At 37.6% G+C, this 20,165-nt stretch overlaps 1 protein-coding gene and 1 pseudogene across 10 annotated transcripts in view; one reads left to right on the top strand and one right to left on the bottom strand.

Annotated features, from left to right (window-relative positions):
• Window positions 1–20,165, top strand: part of BABAM2 (BRISC and BRCA1 A complex member 2) — a 450,135-nt gene that overhangs the window by 62,926 nt on the left and 367,044 nt on the right. The gene's annotated exons all lie outside the window — the stretch shown is intronic.
• LOC144281374 (bublin coiled-coil protein pseudogene) lies at window positions 1,415–19,496 on the bottom strand (annotated as a pseudogene).

Here is a 20,165-nt window from a genome sequence, read left to right as displayed (position 1 = left end):
ATGACCAGTGACATTGAGCATCTCTTCAGGTGCTTAGTGACCATTTGCATATCTGCTTTTGAGAAATGTCTATTCGAGTCCTTTGCCTATTTTTAATTGTGTTGTTGGTAGTGAGTTGTAGGAGTTCTTTGTATAGTCTAGATAATCAATTCCTTATCAAATATATGATTTGAAAATATCTTTTCCCATTCCATGGGTTGCCTTTTAATTCTTTTGATAATATCCTCTGATGCACAATATTTTTACTTTTGATGAAGTCCAGCTTATTAATTTTGTTTTTGTTGCCTATCCCTTTGGTGTCATATCCAATAAATTATTGCCAAATCCAATGTCTTGAAGCTTTTCCCCTATGTTTTCTTTTAGGGGCTTTATCATTTTAGCTCTTCTGGTTAGGTCTTTGATCCATTTTGAATTTTTAATTCAAAGTTTTTGCATGTGGATATCCAGTTTTCACAACAGTATTTGTTGAAAAGATAGTCTTTTCCTCCATTGAATGGTTTTGGCACTATTGTTGAAATTATTTGACCATATATTTGAAGATTTATTTCTGGGCTCTGTATTTAGTTGGTCTGTCTTTATGCCCATTCCACAGTCTTTTGATTACTTTAGCTTTGGTAGTAGGTTTTGATATCGGGAAGTGTGAGACTTTCATCGTTGTTCTTCTTTTGACAGATTGTTTTGGCTATTCAGGATCCATTGACCTTCCATATGAATCTTAGGATGGCTTTTTCTATTTCTGCAGTTTGTTGTTGAGATTTTGATAGGGATTGTTTTGAATCAATAGACTCTTTTGGGTGGTATCACCATTGAACAGTATTAAGTCATCAATGAACACAGGATGTCTTCCCATTTACCTGTGTTTTCTTTAATTTTTTTCAGCAGTGTAGTTTTGAGTAGTTTTGAGTACAGTATTCTTTTTTTTATGTGGTTTTGCTTTCCATGGTTTCAGTTACCTGCAGTCAACTATGGTCCAGAAGCAGGTGATCCTCCTCTTGACATGTTGTTAGATCAGTAGTAGCTTAATGCTACCTCATGATGCCTACCTTGTTCACCTCACTTCATCTCATCATGTAGGTATTTTATCATCTAACATCATTACAAGCAGTAGGGTGAGTGCAGTATGGTAAGGTATTTGAGAGAGAGAGACCACATTTGCATAACTTTTATGTGAATGTGTTACAGTTCCTTTTTCTCATTAGTTTTTGTTATTAATCTTTTACAGTACTTACCTTATAAATTAAACTTTATCATATATATATAAAGAAAAGAATATACATAGGGTTTGGTACTATCTGTGGTTTCAGGCATCTGCTGGGGGTCTTGGAATGTATTTCCGGTGGATAAGTAGAGTCTACTGTATCTAACCCTTGCCCTCTAGGTTAAGTTTATTCCTGAGTATTTTATTCTTTTAAAATTGTTGTTGTTGTTGTTGTTGTTGTTGGATACCCGTTTAATGTGGACGTTCAAGGCCTGGGCAGAGTGAAGAGTGCCCCAGAATTGGGCAGGCAGGCAGGGTGGGTGGGTGGAGGGCCCACACCTGATCCCGGGAGGGGATGTCGGATGTTGGGGGCTGGCCCAGGCATGCCAAGGGGAGTAACAGAAGGGTGTCCAAGGCAGGCAGACCCACTGGGGGACCTGTAGGCCAGCCCCTGAGCCGGTGTTGAAGCCAGGTGGTGAGTGCCTAGGCCAGAGCCTAGCCCAGGGAGGCAGGGTTGGGGCTGGCTGGGAGCTCCCAAAACCTAAGGACTGGCATCAGGAGGGGCCTCCCCAAGCTGTTGCTGGAACTCAAGGCGTGTCTGCCAGTTGGACTCAAGCAGCTCCTGGAGGTGGGCATGGAGGTGGTCATTCTTCTCCTCTAGGTGGTCTAGACAGGAGTTGATCTGGTCCAACATGGAGTTGATGGCAGCATATTCTGCTTCCCCGAAGCCGTCGTCCTCGCCTTCCGCGCCCGCCTCCACCGGCAAGCCCAGGTCCCCGTTGGGGCCCGACTTTGTGGGCTCCGGCGCCGCGAGGGTCCCGCGGACAGCCGGCGCTGGTGGAAGGTGGAGGCGCGGGATGGCACGCGGCGCCGGAAGAGCTCTTTTAAAATTTTTTTTAAGAAAGATTTTTATTTATTTATTTATCAGAGAGAGAGAGAGATAGAGAGATAGAGAGAGAGCAAGCAAATGTTTACAAGCAGAGGGAACTGCAGGCAAAGGGAGAAGCAGGCTCCCTGCTGAGCAAGGAGCCCAGTGCAGGACTCAATGCCAGGACCTTGGGATCATGATCCAAGCCGAAGTCAGACACTCAGCTGATTGAGCCACCCAGGCATCTGTCTTTTTAATACTATTATAAATGGGATGTTTTATAATTTTCTTTCCAGATTGTTCATTGTTAGTGTATATAGAAAAGCAACTGATTTTTCCATGATCATGTATCCTGCAACTTTGCTGAATTTATTAGTTCTGATTGTGTGTGAATGTGTGTGTTTGTGGACTCTTCAGGGTTTTCTGTAAGATCATGTCCTCTGCGAACATATTTTTTCTTCTACCTTTTGGATGCTTTTTATTTCATTTTCTTGCCTAATTGCTCTGGTTAGGAGTTTCAGTACTATTTTGAGCAGAAGTGGTAAAAACAGGCATCCTTGTCTTATTCCTGACCTTATGGAAAAGGCTAGCAATCTTTCACATTTGACGATTGGAGTTTTTTTCCCCCCAATTCATGCTTGATTTAAGCTTTTGGCTGAGGAGGCAAACTAGTTAAGTACTGTGAGAAAAGTTAAAATAGTACTGAAATTGTGAACTTATTTTTGAACCGTAAATTCTTATGAAAATAGCTTCTGTATAGGAATCTGCCCCCAGATTTAAGCCAGAATACATGGGTGGAGCGCCCTCACGGTTTTAGAAACAGCTGAGGGTCTTAAAACTCAAAGAGGCTTTTTTCCCTTTTCAGTGTGTGTAAGAACATAGATTTGCATTCACACTATTTTCACTCTTTTACTGTAAATGTATCTGAATATATACTGTTTGGTGTAGGGCTGAGAGAATAGCAGTTGAGAACAGAGGGAACAAACATCTGCAGACAGTTTAGACTCTATGCCAGTGGCTTTTAGTGGCCTTCTACCTATAAAATAATCACAATAACGGTAGTAGGAATATTAGCTGCCGCACCAGATCCTGTCCTTGGCATATTACGTCTGTTACCTACTGAAATCTCACATTGCCACATGAAGTATAGATTTTAGCAACCTCATGTTACAAGTGAGGAATGGGTCTTGAAATGTCCAGGTGAGGGTCCCAAGCTATTCTGTGGCAATGCCAGGGTTTGTAACCGAGCTTCTGGGATGCCTGGGTGGGTCACTGGTTGAGCGTCTGCTTTACGCTCGGAGTGTGATCTCGGGTCCCGGGATTGAGTCCCACATCTGGCTCCCTGCGAGGAGCCTGCTTCTCCCTCTGCCTATGTCTCTGCCTCTCTCTCTCTCTCTCTCTGTGTCTCTCATGAATGAATAAATGAAATCTTTAAAAAAAGAAAAAAGAAACTGAGTCTCTGATTATATAGCTCTGCAGCTTTCCCCTGAATTTGTTTTTGTTTTGTTTGTTTGATTTTAATTCTGTAACTGCATCTTAATTACAAGGTCCTTTAATTAGGAACCTTGACTCATTGTGGTCAGCACCAAGAAAGTGCTATAATAAATTAAAGTACAGTCCTTCATATACATTTCTTTGGTTGGTTAATTTGATCTCTGAGATGCTGATATCACTTCTCTGGCCAGCCCCTCTCTTAGCACTGTCTCCTTGTGCTTGATTTTCTTTAAAGGTGAGAGAGGGCTGTGCTGAATTTGAGCCAGGCTTTTGTATGGGTAACACTGCTTTAGAAGGAGAAGAGAGCCATTAATTGATAGACCTGCTTCTACCAAGAGTAGAAGCCTTTTAATTGAGAATTAGTGACCTATAAAATATTATTCATTGTTAATATTACTGTATTAGTGCATAGATCATGCTGACATTGGTTAACTCAACAACTCTATATTAAGCAGTAAGGGCAATAATAAGAGCTATTATCATTCATAATGCTATTATTGTAATATAAGTGCTTTGAGAGATATTATCATACTTAATCCTTATAATAATCCCCTTAAGGCAGATGAGGTAGCTGAGACTCAAGTAAGTTAAGTGACTTGTTCAGGGTTGCCTAACTAGACCATTCCATCAAAAGCAGGTCTCCCATGTTTTGCTCCATCCCAGGCTCTGTCCTCTTGCCAATCTCAAGCTTTTATTTTTATATGTATGTCTATATTTATTTGTTTTCTCAAAGAAGGCAGGGGCCTCATCTGGCATTGCAGCTGTATCCTCAGTACCTCACATAGAACCTGGTACATAGTAGAAGCATAGTCAGCATAAAGTTGGGAATCTGAAAGTAGATTTCATAGTTCCAAGTCAGGGCTGTGTCACAGCTGTCTTTTGGGGTAGAAAAAAATAATCAGCTAAGAAGTGGTTAGTTGTTGCTATTCTCTTCCTCTGGACATTAAAGGTTTAACCTCCTTGATTAAAACCTTTTTTTTTTTTTTTAAAGACTTGGCAGTTTTTTTTTTTTTTTTTTAATTTTTATTTACTTATGACAGTCACACACAGAGAGAGAGAGAGGCAGAGACACAGGCAGAGGGAGAAGCAGGCTCCATGCACCGGGAGCCCGACGTGGGATTCGATCCAGGGTCTCCCGGATCGCGCCCTGGGCCAAAGGCAGGCGCCAAACCGCTGCGCCACCCAGGGATCCCGATTAAAACCTTTTTATTGAAGTATGGTATATATTTAGAAAAGTGCTTCTAATCCTATATATATTACTCAGAGGGTTACCAGAAACTGAACACATTTGTGTAATTGGGACCTAAAAGAAAAGGAACATTACCAGCACCTCACACATCTTCTGGTGTGCTCCCCCTCCCATCAGGCACAGAATAACCACCATCCTGCCTTCTAAAAGCAGAAGTTGGTTTTGCCTTCTTAAAAAAACCTAATATAAGTGGAATTTGTATCCCCAAAATGGCATTTTGTGTCTGGCTTCTTTGGTTTGGCATCATGTTTGTGAGATTCTGTACCGTTGCAGATATATTCCTTCTCCTGGCTGAGGAAGGAGTGGAGTGTTCCACTGTGTGAACATACCAGTTTCCCTGTTCTGCTATTGAAGGACATTTAGGTAGTTCTGAGTTTCTGTCTTTCATGAAAAGTGCTGCTGGGAATATTATAGTACATGTCTTTTGGTGAATATATACATGTCTGAACCCTCTCGATTTTAAATTAAGAATAGGATAAATGAATATTTAAAATTCTTTTCAGTTCCATATTGTAATGAAGTAAGGCAGAAGGCTAGGAAGGGAAGAGAAAAGGCGATAGAGAGGGATAGAGGGGAGGCAGAAGGGTAGTGTGAGGGGAGATGAAATCAAGGAAGAGGAAAGGAATATGGAGAAAGGGTGAAGAGGAGCAGAGGCAGGGGTCTGGCCATTGAGAGGGGCTCCTAAATGCAATGACCAAAAAGCCCTGTCCCAATTTTGGGGATGGGCTTCAAGGTATTACCACTTCCTGAGATGTTCCTCTGGTGCTTCCCATCCACATCTCTCAAAGGCTCTCTGGCCTCTACTCTACCCATTTACCCCTGTCTGTGTGGTAGATTCAGATCTCCAAACAGACCATGTCTGTCGTATATATTTTTTTCTATAAAGAAATGAGCAGTAACTGAATTTAGTTTTTGGGAACAGTATAAAGCTCTTTTTTCCATAGGTTGTCTTTGCCCTTAGTAGGTCTGTGAGGAATGTTTTTACAGTCTCTCCCTAAAATGTTATTTTTTTATTTATTCATGACAGACACACAGAGAGAGAGGCAGAGACATAGGCAGAGGGAGAAGCAGGCTCCCTGTGTGGAGTCCGATGCCAGACTGGATCCCAGGACCCCGGGATCATGACCTGAGCCAAAGGTAGACACTCAACCACTGAGCCACCTAGATGCCCCTTAAAGTGTTTTTTAAACACATGAGGATAATGCAAGTCTCAAAGACGTTAAGCAGCTCCTTCAGGGTTACTTAGCTGATAAGTGATGGAGGCCAGGACCAATTCCAGGTCTTCTTTACCAGATGTTCTATATTTTTTTTAAAAAATATTTTATTTGTTTATTCATGAGAGACACAGAGATGCAGAAAGGCAGAGACACAGGCAGAGGGAGAAGCAGACTCCATGCAGGGAGCCTGACATGCGACTCCATCCTGGGACTCCAGGATCACGTCCTGGGCTGAAGGCAGCGCTAAACCGCTGAGCCACCCAGGCTGCCCTGTTTTGTATTTTTTAAAGGAAGCATTGGCCATCATGTGATTAAGGAACAGATGCCTTATAGTATGTACCTAGGTATTAGGTTTACCTAGTCCTACTTCTTATTTTCTGGATCTTCCTAAGGACTAGGAATGAATTAGACTTCTATTCTGGGTTCCACTTGATATTTACCCCTCCATATGCTATTCTATGTTGATTTTTTTTTTCCCTCTCAAATCTTTTTAAAGAAATTACACTGTATTTTACCAATCCTATTTTTCTCTCATAGCTCCTCTGTGGTGAATTAAATCTGTTTTAGTTAATTTTTTAAAATTTTACATATATTTTTTAAGTGGGCTGCTTACCCATTGTGGGGCTTGAACTCATGACCATGAGATCAAGAATCACATGCTCTCTACCATTTGAGTTAGTCAGGCATACCCTAAATTTTTTTTTTATTTTAATTTTTTTTTAAATTTATTTATTTATGATAGTCACAGAGAGAGAGAGAGAGAGAGAGAGAGAGGCAGAGACACAGGCAGAGGGAGAAGCAGGCTCCATGCACCGGGAGCCCGACGTGGGATTTGATCCCGGGTCTCCAGGATCGTGCCCTGGGCGAAAGGCAGGCGCCAAACCGCTGTGCCACCCAGGGATCCCCCCTAAATTTTTTTAAAAATACAAAGTCCTATATGATATTGGGCCTTCTTAACAAAAACAAAAACATAAACAAAACCAAAAACAAAACAAAAAAGCGCATCTGGCCAGGAAAAGTTAGGAATCACTTGTTAATATAGTATACAATGGAATTGGTTTTCTAGCTACCTGTATTGATCTGTATTTGTGAAATATCTTCAGGTATGAATGTGAAAAATGCCCCCCCCTTCCATTACTGGCTAGAATTCAGATAGAAATTGGTTCGGTGATTGAGAGTAAACCTTAAGCGTCAGGAATAGTTCAGTTTTAGAACTCATTTAGAAAAGACAGCTATCTAAAATAGCAGTGTTTTTGAGGCAATAATTTACTATAAATGGGCTAGATCCCAGATCATTTGACAAGAGTTTGTAGATGTCTACAAATTAAAAATTGAGGGGAGGGAATACAATTTCATAGTTGGTACTGGGATAGAAATTCAACACATGCAGTTATTTTATGGTCTGTCACTGATTAACTCTTTGACCTTAAATTATCAGACTCCCCCCCCCCTTTTTTTTTTAACATTATTTAAGTCATTGAAGAGTTGGAGGCATGGTTGATATTTCAAATCTTAACTAAAAGCATATAATTATTGGCACTGTAGAATAATTTCCTACAGCACATCACTGTGTATTTATTTAACTTTTCCTAAGAGTATTACTCACCATACTTTAATGTAATAAAAATATCTTTAAGAATTGTTTGTTGGCAGGTTTTTATAAATATATTTATTAAATCCATCTTTATACATGTTTATGTAAGAAATAAAAGAATATGTAAGTCAGAAGAGGATTCTGGAGACCAAAATAGTTCAAACGGAGAATTGAAAGTCAGGTGTGTTGGCAAAATTGCCAAGATAAGCAGTCTTTGAGGATGAGTGGAGGCCTGGCATTTAAAACTGTGCTATGCTATCTCTAGACTTTCTTGAAAATGATGATTGACTACCATGGATTGTGCCAGCTATCACGTTGCAGGATTGGGTGACCCTCCCAATTCGATGGATCATCAAATTAGTTAATATCTTCTTACAAGGGATGAATCCAGGAATATGTTGGAGCTACATCTGGATGCAGATGAAGTGATGTTGCAAGTTCTGAGCAATCAAATAATCGGGTGATAGATTTTGAGCCATGAACTGTGATATTACTGACAATTAAGCAGAGATAAACACCTCAATAAACTGGTAGGGTTTGTTACTGTGGTGAGGAAACCAAGGTGAAGAGGGAGATTGGGGGACATCAAAGTGAAATAGTTTATCTTCTTCTCCAAGGACCTTCAGCATTTAAAGGACCTTTTGAGAAGTTTTCTCAAATTGTCTTTGCCAAAAGATAAGTATTTTAAGATTTTCTGATCTGTTACCAACTGATACTTTTGCAAAATATAGTAGAAATGAATTACTAGAAAAGTGGAATAAAAAAGACATGAGATACAAGGCTGGGCTTTTTAATATTCGATTCAGCAGACTTAAAACTCATCTTACATATTGCTGGAAAAGCCTCTTACTCTCATTTTCTCTGCTTATCTTATTATGGGTTAGTAACAGTTTATAATGCACTGTCCATGGACCCCACTTTGAGTAGCATGGTCCTAGAAGGGTTTCTGCATTCTAACAGTCCGGGAATTGGCCTTTGTAGAATTATGTTTGAGAATAGAGATAAGTAATTCCTAACTACACATCTGAGATATGGCAGTATTTTCTTTTTAAACAATATGGTAGAACAAATATGGTAGAGGGTTGTAAGAATGAAGATTTCTCTCAAAATTACTAAAATTTTCAATTGGTCGGGTCAGTAAAAACTGAGAGAGCATTGTTATTTTGTTTATGTTACCTGCATGTATACCTAAGAAGTATAACTTGAGTAGGGAGAAAAGACCCAGTACAGTCTTTTCTGGGTAACCATTCTTCCTTTATTCATGTACATCTTAAAGGTCAAACATTGTTTTGCTATTTGCTTGTTAAAGCTGTATATGGATTTATATTTCTAAGTAGGTGCACATCTTAACACCAGTTCAGTGACTCAGGTGGCATTTCAGTTGTTCTCTAGTTTTAACTAGATAAAAGATTTAACATGTTTGGCACGTTAAGTCAACTTTTATTACATTGTTTTTATTAAAATATTCTCATTTTATCTTTAAAGGTGGTTTTATATAGTTCATAGAAGAATTCATTTCTTTTTTTAAACTTTATTTCTTTTATTTTTAAAAATATTTATTTATTGGGGTAGCAGAAGGAGAGGGAGAGAGCATCTTAAGCAGACTCCTTGCTGAATGTGGAGCCTGATGTGGGGCTCAACCCCACCACCCAGAGATCATGACCTGAGCCAAAATCAGATGCCCAAGATGTCCAATTGACTGAGCTACCCGGGTGCCCCAGAATTAATTTCTTTTTAAAAAGGTAATAAAGATACGGTGTTGGATTCAGAAGTCATATTATAGTATAATATTTTCATAAACTATTTGAGAATTATAGAATTTCAGGATTAGAGGCATTAAACTCTAGTGACCACCATGTGCTAAGTGAGCCCCTTCTAGGCTTCCCTGCCAGGTGACTGTCTTGTCATAGGAAGGCCCCCTGACGCCCAAGGCAACTTGCTGGGCAGCAGATACTGTTAGAAAGGACTTTCCTATATTGACTAAACCCCTTTTTTTGTGTCACTTGTACCACGTGGCACAATACAGAACAAGCTTAATCAATCCTCCATGTGACGACACTTCAAATAAATGAAGTGTAGCTATCGTGTGTTATATTTTTCTCTTCTGCAGTCTGACATGGAGTCTGCTGATAACCATATAATTCATGTCTTTTTCAGCATCCTCACTGGCTTCTTCCCATTGAGATCCAGTTAGTCTCTGTCTTTCTTCCAGTGTAACACCTGGAACTGAATGACGTGAAAAGAAAGAATAAATAAATAAAAGAGGAGAGGATCTGTATGGTTTACTTGGAGAAGTGTTAGTAATTAGGAAAGCCAATAGGAGGCTAATGCATAAATATCTGGAAAAAAGAATAAAGAATATTTCCCATTACATCCAAAAAAAAATCTAGAATTCCACATATTTTGTAGAAGATCCCAAGAATGAATTCATTGAGAGCATCATTTTAAAGAACAATAAGCTTTATGCCAACTCACCATTCACAAAACATTGATCTACTAAGTAGAGAGAAAATATTATGTGACTCAAATCTAAAGATCACTTGTGTCTGTCAATGAAATGCATCAGCATGTTATTTCTTCTATAGTGATAACTTACAGGAGGTAACTCAGATATCTGTCAGGAATTATCTGTAATATATATATATTTTATATATATATAATTATAACTTATATAAAATATAATTATAATTATATATATATAATACATATGTGTGTATTTAGTCAAGAAGATATTATTTAACTGTTCTAGTGACTTTAAAATATAGAATATATGTAAGGAACTTACTTGATACTTTCTGATAAAATGCCAGTATTTTAGACTGTATTTTGAATGTATTTTGAATCCCTGGAACTATAGATTTTTAGGTTTTGGCAATGGCCATGGTTTTTTACATGTATACTAATGATAATTATTTAAAAGTCTTTGTGATTAAATTGCATTATTTACCTGACATGCCACATTTAAAAAATCTCATTTAGCCATAAGAAAATAAGGTAGTTTAAAAAGTATTAGAGTGAGGAAGATCATTCTATGACAAGTCCACAAGCCATAAAACAAAAAAAATAATAAATTCAAATATATTTAAAAAAAGTCCTGACCAGTAAAAAAGACATAAGAAAGGAAAAGCTATTTCTTATTTGTGTAGAGTGTATACATATATACATACCTATATACATAGTTATTTCCCTTTTATGGGTCAGTAACCCACTTTGGATTTAAAGAAAACTTTTTTAGATATCAGCTATAGGCAGAATATACATGAATCTTAAATCTAGCAAAATGTGTGCAATAGTTACCTTTTCTGCTTTTTTTTTTTCTTTTTGTAAAGGTTTTATTTTAAAGTAATTTCTATACTCAGTGTAGGGCTCAGACTCATGACCTTGAATTCAAGGGTCACATGCTCTTCTATCTGAGCCAGACAGGTGCCCCACGTTTGTTTGTTTGTTTTTTAAGTGTAACACCTACAACTTAGTGAAGTTTTCGAGTAACAGTTTTGACTAATGTGGAGTAGAGTACTGTTGTCTTCATTTTTCTGGAAGCTACATTCTTTGAGGATGTATTGGAATGAGCTGTGTGTTACAAACCATTGGTAGATTGTGATTCACTGGATGTTATGAAATCACTTTAGTGGGTGTTGATTCAAATAAAAAAAAAGAAATAGAATTGAACAAAATATCTGCATTTCACGTAATAAAGCTAAGTATTAAAGCATACTTGTTTCAATTTATATACACACTAATAAACATATGTATATGTACATATATGCATATTACATATACGTGTACCAAGTGGTGATATAAAATAGTGATTTAAAAGTTTCTTACTGTGTAAAAAAAGTTTGAAGGCCTCTGCTCTAGACCAGAGGCTTTCCCTCTTTGTTTTTTCTCTGACAACTCCTTCTAGTCTCTTTTTACCCTACCACTTAGATATTCCGTCTTTATACTCTTCTGTGAGTCTCCTGCTCCGTGCACTGTGGGATCCATTAGATTTACTTTTGGACCTAGGAAAATCATTTTATTGCTCTGATTCAATTTCTTGTTAACTGGATTCCCTCTGAGAATTTTTGTCTGTGAAATGAAGAAGGCATAGTAATTGAGGCAAGAGAGTCAGTTGAAGTTTTTTTGTTTTTTTAAATTCTGAAAATTATCAGCCAAGTGAATTAAGGGTTTAATGAAAATAGTGTTTGAAATAGACTCTCCCATATTTTTGACTTTGCAGTTTGTGCTTTTGAGTAATCATAATAGTAAGTATCTACTATGTGCTATGTTCTGTTCTAAATACCCTGTGTGGGACGCCTGGGTGGCTCAGTTGGTTAAGGGTCTGTCTGCGGCTCAAGTCATGATCCTGGGGAAGAGACAGATTGCTTAACTTGAACAGGGCTGAAAAATTCATAGTGTGTAACGATAGTATATCAAGCAGCAATCTAAGAAAAAAAATCCCCCCAAACCATTGAAAACCTCAAAATACATGGGTGCACATTTATCCCGTTATCCTCCAGTTCCTGATAATGCTCATAAAGCAGATGCCAAGTCTTTTTGTAATCACTTAATTAGAAGAGTTTGAGGATTTAAAAAAACTTTTCTTGGTGCACCTGGGTGGCTAAATCAAGTTAAGCATCAGCCTTTGGCTCAGGTCGTGCTCCCAGGGTCCTGGGATTGAGACCTGTGTCTGGCTCCCCGCTCAGTGAGGAACCTGTTTTTTCCCCCACTCTTTCTCCCACCCTAACACTGCCCCCCCATGCTCTCTCTTGCTATCTCTCTCTCAAATAAATAAAATCTTAAAAAAAAAATAAAAGACCAATAAACTTTTCTTCCATCTTTAGAAGACACCTTTCACCAACAGGAAGGAGAGTCCTGTAATGGCACTTCAGAATCTATTAATTCCCCTCTTTCCTTCTATTTCTACTCTTCCACTCTCTTTTTTCCATTTTTTTCCCCTCTACCTTCTCTGTTTCCACTACAGCTCATTCTAACGCTTGTTTTTTTTCCTTCTCCTCGTTCTTCCCCCCCCACCTCTACCAGTTTTCCATCTGTTTTTTTCTGTACCCTGCCCTTGTACGGTTCATGTTTACCCAAATGTATTTTTCGTAAGAAAAGCATATACTGAGTACTTAGTGAGAGGTACTGTGGAGATGCAAACATAAATGAAGCAAACATCAGGAAAGCTAGTAAGGGAACCATCATAGTTCTTCTAGTTCGTTCCCTTGAGAATCTGAGCTCCAGGCCAAGCTACTTTCCTCCTTCTCTCTGAGGAACAGGAATTGAGATTGGGATTTTGATACATAATATACAAATGGTATAAAATATAAAGCCTCAAGAATTCAAAGAATTGGGAATACATCCATTTAGGACATGTTTTGGGTCAAGGGATGAAAATGGTGACCTAAAAAGTTTACAGGAATATTTTTACTGAACAAATTAAAAGTTTAGTATAAAAATTACTTTTTATAAAATTATGATGCACATTAAATGTATAGAGATAGTATGTAAGTTGGCCTTGTCCCCGGGGATTTCTTTTTTGTAAAGATTTTATTTATTTGAGAGAGAGCATGGGGGAGGGTGGGGGCAGAGGGAGAAGCAGGCTTCCCACTGAGCAGGGAGCCCAGTGTGAGACTTGATCCCAGGAGCCCGGGATCATGACTGGAGCCAAAGGCAGATGCTTAACCAACTGAGCCACCCAGACGCTCCCCTGGTATTTCTTATAACATATATTAATGGAAGAATGACCAGCATTCCCACAGTTGGATAGGAATCAGTTCAGGATATTTATGTAATTTGTTTTGACTTTGACATGACCTTGGAGTGTGCTTGTCATCACCAGCTCCACTTGTTCACCTGCACTGTTTATGAGGCACTTATCAGGTGCCTCCTGTGTGCCAGCAGGTGGGCTGCTGGGCACTAAAGGATCCAAGGTATAATAGACTGTTTCATTACAGAGCTTTCAATTTAGCTGAGTCTCTGTCTCCTTGGTTTTGTCCTTACCTAAGGACAATAAGTAAATATTTTCCCTCTGCTACCCAACTTGACTGGATCTATCCAACTCATTCTTAGAGGCCAGTCTTGTATTCCAGTGAACCTTCCTTGATTACCCCAGCTAAAAGTGGTTTCTCTGCTCTTGCAACTTCTATTGTGCTTATTTTCTTTAACCACTAATTTGGCAATTAATCATGTTAATTGCTTTGTGACTTGTATCTATTGTAGTCTTGAGCAGTTACTTAAATTGTGCTTGTTTGACTTTCATGGGTTTGATTTTTGTCTTCTGATTTACAATTTGAGGTTCTAGAGAATAGACTCCTTTCTGTACTCTTGTAGCTGTAATCTCTAAACTTTTTGATTATGCACCTTAAATAATTTATGAACCCTCAATACATGTATACTTATTTAATTATAAAATATACTTATGTTATGAAACATATATAAAATATAAATTAGAAAGAATGACATAAAATGAAATAAGCAATATTGTAAAAGTAATTTATATTACTTATAATATGGTATTTTCACCTGTTATACCCAAAAAAGAAATCTGCAAAAATATATAGATATTAATGAAAGAAATGCCATGTTGGCTGTATACACTATGCCATAAGATCAGTTTTTAATCCCACTTGGTAGTGTCAGTTTGATTTTAACCACTCTGATGGGTGTGATGTGGTGCCTTATTGTAGATTTAAATAGCATTTCTCTTGTGACTAATTAGGTTAAGCACTTTTTCATGTTTATTGGCCATTTGGATCCCTTTTTATGAAGTGTTTTTTCAGGTCTGCTAACTTCTAGAGAAAAGCTTTTACCAATTTACAGGAGTTCTTTATATATTTTAATATCAATGTTGTATGTTTCAAATATCTTCTTTCTGTGGTTTGTCTTTTCACTATTTTTTTTTATGAACAGAAAATCTAATATTAATATAATCCAGTTTACTCATCTTTTCCTTCATAGTAGTACTTTTTGGGAATTTTTGTTCACCCCAAGTTCTTGAAGATATTTTTCTATTTACCCAATTAACCTTCCCCCATTATCTCCTAAAAATATTTTGCTTTTGCTTTTTCCATTCAGAGCTTCAGTTCACTTGAACTTGATTCTTATGAATGGTATGGGGTAGGGATTAAGTTTCATATTTTTCCCTGTTAGTATGTCCAGCCAATTCAGCACCATTTATTGAAAACAATTTCCTTTCCTTACTGTGCAGAGATGCTTTTATCGTAAATTAAGTGTCCAGGAGTGGCTGGGTGGGTCAGTCAGTTAAATGTTCTCCTTTGGCTTGGGTTATGATCGTGGGGTCCTGGGCTCGAGCTCCACATAGTTGGGCTCCCTGCTCAGCGGGAGCCTACTTCTCCCTCTGCCTGCCACTCCCCCTGCTTGTGCTCTCCTCTCTTTGTCAAATAAATAAATAAAATCTTAAAAAAAAAATTTAAGTGTCCAGATACATGAGGATCTGTCTCTGGACTCTGTCTTTGTATCAATACCAATATATTTTTTTTTTTTTAAGATTTTATTTATTTATTCATGAGAGACACAGAGAGAGAGAGACGGGGGCAGAGACACAGGTAGAGGGAGAAGCAGGCTCCATACAGGAAGCCCGATGTGGGACTCGATCCCGGGTCTCCAGGATCACACCCTGGGCTGCAGGCGGCGCTAAACCGCTGTGCCACCGGGGCTGCCCCAATACCAATATTTTAATTACTAAGATTTATAGTAATTTTTAATATCCAGTGGAGCAAGTTCCCCAATAAGTTTTTTTCCTTATTGTGGTAAAATATACATAAAAATGATCATTTTAACCATTTTTAAGTTTACAGTTCACAGCATTAAGAACATTCACATTGTTGTGCAACCATCATCACCATGTATTTCCAGAACTTTTTCCTCTTGCAAAATTGAAACTCTGTACTCGTTAAATACTATTGTACCCTCCCTCAGCTCTTAGCAACTACCATTCTATGTCTTTGAATTTGATGACCCTAAGGATCTCATATGAATGAAATCCTATAGTATTTGTCTTTTTGTAACTGGTTTATTTCACTTAGCATACTATCTTCAAGATTTATCCATGTTATAGCATGTGTCAAAATTTCTTTCCTTTTTAAAGCTATTAAATAATATTCTATTACACATATATGTCACATTTTGTTTATCCATTCATCTCGATGGACACTTGGGTTACTTCCAGTTTTGGGGTATTGTGTATAATCCTGTCACATTTTTCTTCTTCAAGAGAATCTGGTCTATTCTTGGTTCTTGGTATTCTATTTACATTTTAAAATCTGCCTCTCAGGTTTCAGATTAATTGAGGGGAACTAACATCTTTTCATTATGTGTGTTTTAATCATGAACATACCTATATTCATTTATTTTCTTCTAATAATAGCTTTCTATGTAGAGATCTTGTACATCTTTTGTGACATTTCTATATATTTGATAGTTTGATGTTATTTTTGATGGCCTCTTTCTAAAAGATTTTATTTTTATTTTAAAAAAGATTTTATTTATTTGACAGAGAGAGTGAGAGAGAACACAGGAGTAAGGAGAGGGGCAAAGGGAGAGGGAGAAGCAGCCTCCCTGCTGAGCAGGGAGCCCAACACGGGGCTGAACTCTAGGACCCTGGGACTGTGACCTGAGCTGAAGGCAGATGCTTAACAGACTGAGCCATCCAGGTGCCCCTAAATGTTTTTATTTTTAAACTGATTGTTGATGGTGTATAGATATGTGTATATAGTCTACAGTTGATTTTTGTGTATGTCCTTTGTCTAGCAACTTTGCTAAATGCACATATTTCCAATAATGCCTATGAATATTTAAAACGTTTTCTAGGGAAACGTTAGCAGCGTTTAGCGCCTGGGTGGCGCAGCGGTTTAGCGCCTGCCTTTGGCCCAGAGCGCGATCCTGGAGACCTGGGATCGAATCCCACGTTGGGCTCCCGGTGCATGGAGCCTGCTTCTCCCTCTGCCTATGTCTCTGCCTCTCTCTCTGTGTGACTATCATAAATAAATAAAAATAAAAAAATATGTATTAAAACGCTTTCTATATGCACAGTCCTATTATTTACACATAAGTATAGTTTTATTTCTTCCTTTCCAATATATATACCCTTATTTTCCCATGCTGCTCTGCACTTGCTAGGATTGCCGGTATGATGTTGAATAAAAGTGTTAAGAGCAGATAACATCTTGTTCTCTGTCTCAAAAGGAAAAATGTAACATTTTGTTATTAAATGTGATCTTGTTATAGGTTTTTTTTGTAGATGGTCTTTATCATATTAAGGAATAGTTCCTTTTTTATCCTTATTTTCTTTTTTTATCCTTATTTTCAAAGAGTCTTTAAAATCATGAATAGATATTTAATTTTATCAAATATTTATCCTGTACTAATTGAGATAATCCTATTAATTTTCTCTTTTATTCTCTTAACAGAGTGAAGTAAGTGCACATATTAGAAAAGAAGAAAGGTTGAACATTAATGAACTAAGCATCTGTCTCAAAATATTAAGATTTTCCCCCTCCCAGTTAACTGTTAAAAATAGTTTTTGAACCTCTCATTCCTACTGGAATCATACTGTAAATTAAACCATGTTTTTGTTATAGGAACACCTACTAACACTTAAAAAATGTTCCTTACTTTAGGATTGAAGTCTATCATTTATAAATGGAGATACAGCATATAAACTGGGAAGAACAGTTGATGCCACATGAACTGGCAAACACATTTTTTTTTGAATATTTTAATTTTATAATTTTTAAAACATTCTGAGCTGAGTCACATATTTTGGTAATGGCATTTTAGAATCCTATGCTAAGAATTGAATCCATCACTTTCTAGTAGGGCCTAGAAATAGATTTCAGGCTTTGGAGATGTAGAGGATATATTTGGTGTATCAGGAACATCATATGTCATCAAGCAAATAGTGCCATTCTTCTGAACGATGTAAAAAAATCTCAGTGCAATGTTTTTTGGTCCTCTTTTACCTATTTTAATTCATGAGTCCCTTTGTAGAAAGCCTAAATTTGACCCAGCAGGTTTTTGATGGGCCATAATTCCCTTCTAAGGCTGAGAGTGTAAGATCCTGTGAGTCAGAAGTTGAGATGGCTTTGCAGATCGGATGACTGTTTTGCAGATGATTTGGTAGCTGTTGAGATAGCCTGAGGCACTCTTCAAGCTTCTTTGCTGTGCCTTTCAGTCTGGAAGCTGTGATAATTTTGAAAATGCTTTGGTCTGAGTGGAATCATTGATGATAGAGTTAACTCAGAGGAAAGAAATTCTGTAAAATGAAAAGGTTGGTAAATATGAGCTAACAAGAATCCATTCTAATTTGTGACTTCACATTCATGTAGCAGCCAGTTATTGGTCTTTGAGCTGATCTTGTTTCATAGTTACCTGTGATTTTAGGTTGCCAAAGCTGAGGACTTCCTTCTCAGCTGCTGGTGAATATTGTTGGTTAAGCACAAACGTCATTATCAAGAAAACAGGAAGCTATGTAGGAGAACGTGCCAAGTGGTAAATTAATAGCGTAAAGGAAACTGACGTAGACTCAGGGAAGGAACCCTGGACTCATCTACTTTGTTCTTTTCTGATGGCTTGGAGAGGAGAAATGTTTTAAATCATTCTTTTTCCAGAAAGCATATCGAATAATAGAGTTAGTATTAAATTAGAAAGCATGTATTTTGCATTCTCTTAAAAATGCTAATGTCTTAAAGGTTGTAGAATATTTTTGTATAACTGTTAATCAAGATTAATTCTTGGCTGTCACTAAAATCCTATAAACTGTAGTGAAATTGCCAACTTTTCCTGTTTGTAGCAATACCTTAATAATTTGAGTCAGATCTCAGGAACTATGAATAAGTAATAATTTAAAGATGATTCAAATCCAAATTTACTTTCACTGTTTGTTTAAAGGGCTTGCTAAATAAGTTAATAGTGTTAACATTGCAGAGCCTTGTTTGATCAAATTAGGAGCACCTTGTTCCTGCCTTTGCATCATTGATTTACATGTGTATACAGTTCTTATACTTATTACTGATTAATCATTTTCATTTCACTGAAGCTTACGTGATAGAACACTCTTTTTTGCAACATTCTGTCAGCTTTCACTTTTTATTATTTTAGGTACTTCATAAAGTGGCTTTTATTGACAAATTTATAATTCACATTTTTTACTAATTCTGATGGTTTCCCCTTTAATTATTGAAAGATGATTGAGAGTTTAAGAAAATAGGCCCTGGGGGATCTCTGGGTGGCTCAGCAGTTTAGCACCTGCCTTCGGCCCAGGGGGTGATCCTGGAGACCCAGGATCCAGTCCCACATCGGGCTCCCTGCATGGAGCCTGCTTCTCTCTCTGCCTATGTCTCTGCTTCCCTCTTTGTGTCTCTCATGAATGAATAAATAAAATCTTAAAAAAAAAAAAAAGAAGAGAATAGGCCCTGGAGCCAGACATCCTAGGTTTGGATCTAAGCTCTGTCACTAACTAGCAAGATACTGTGCCTCAGTTTGCTCATCTGTAAAGTGGAGGTAATAATAGCATCTTTCTCTGAAGGTTGCTTTGGGTTTGAATAGTTCAGTCTAATTAAAGAATTTAGAATAGTATCTGCCACATAGCAAATGCTTTATAAATGTTAACACCTTTTGTCATTATTTATTGTGAAAATAGAGTAATTTTAGGAAGTGACTTTAAATATAAATTCTGGGTCACACATACAGCCCTTCAAAGGGAGGACCTTTTACAAATAATCGTACTTTGGTGTCAGAGGTGAGGTTAAGAGCATCTTCCCAACTCCAGTAAAATCATTAGTTTTTGTCATGAAAAGAGCCCAAGACTGGGAGTCAAAGTTTATGCATTCACTTAGCAAACCTTTATCTCCATGCATGGTTGATGGAATATCCATGTCCCGAACACCAGTGCTGGCTGCTGGAGATTTACAGATGACCAAGGATGCCTAAGTCAGAGAGACTGAGATGTGACCAGAGCACCCTGGAAATGGTTCCTGGTCCCCATGTTCTCACTAGCACATGTGAGACCCTTGGGTTTCACTGTCATCATCTATAAAATGACAGTTTTGAGTTTAGTGTATGATGTTAAGTATGTGCTATAATGTCATTAGTGCTAGATGCTTAGTATGGTGCTAGATGCTACACTAGGACGTTATAAAAAGTATAAAACTGTTTTGGTACTATGAATCCTATGATGTGGTTTGGAGGACAAACTACAATTGGAAAATAGATAAAGAATAATCTTGGTAGTCATGTGATTAGATGTAAGATAAGACATGGTAGGGACAAAAGTATATGGAGGTTGTACTGCTAAGCATTTTACTGTATCTGTGGTTAGCTGGATGTAATTTCTGTAATAAAGTACCATAGTAAACTACCGGTTCTGATGTGATCAGGGATTCCCACTTGATAATTCCCACTTTTGGAATCTGTAGAATGTGGTAGTTTAACTTCCTCTAATCTCCCAGGTGTTAAACTTTAAAATGGTACATTCCCAGTATATTGAGGTAATTCCAATTTAGTAAAAGATATATTTTTAAAGCATAGTCTTCATGCCAAAATTT

This window comes from Canis aureus, chromosome 12, assembly GCF_053574225.1.
Source record: "Canis aureus isolate CA01 chromosome 12, VMU_Caureus_v.1.0, whole genome shotgun sequence".
NCBI lineage: Eukaryota > Metazoa > Chordata > Mammalia > Carnivora > Canidae > Canis > Canis aureus.
Note: the sequence above shows the minus strand (reverse complement) of the source record. Positions and strands in the feature narration are given on the sequence as shown.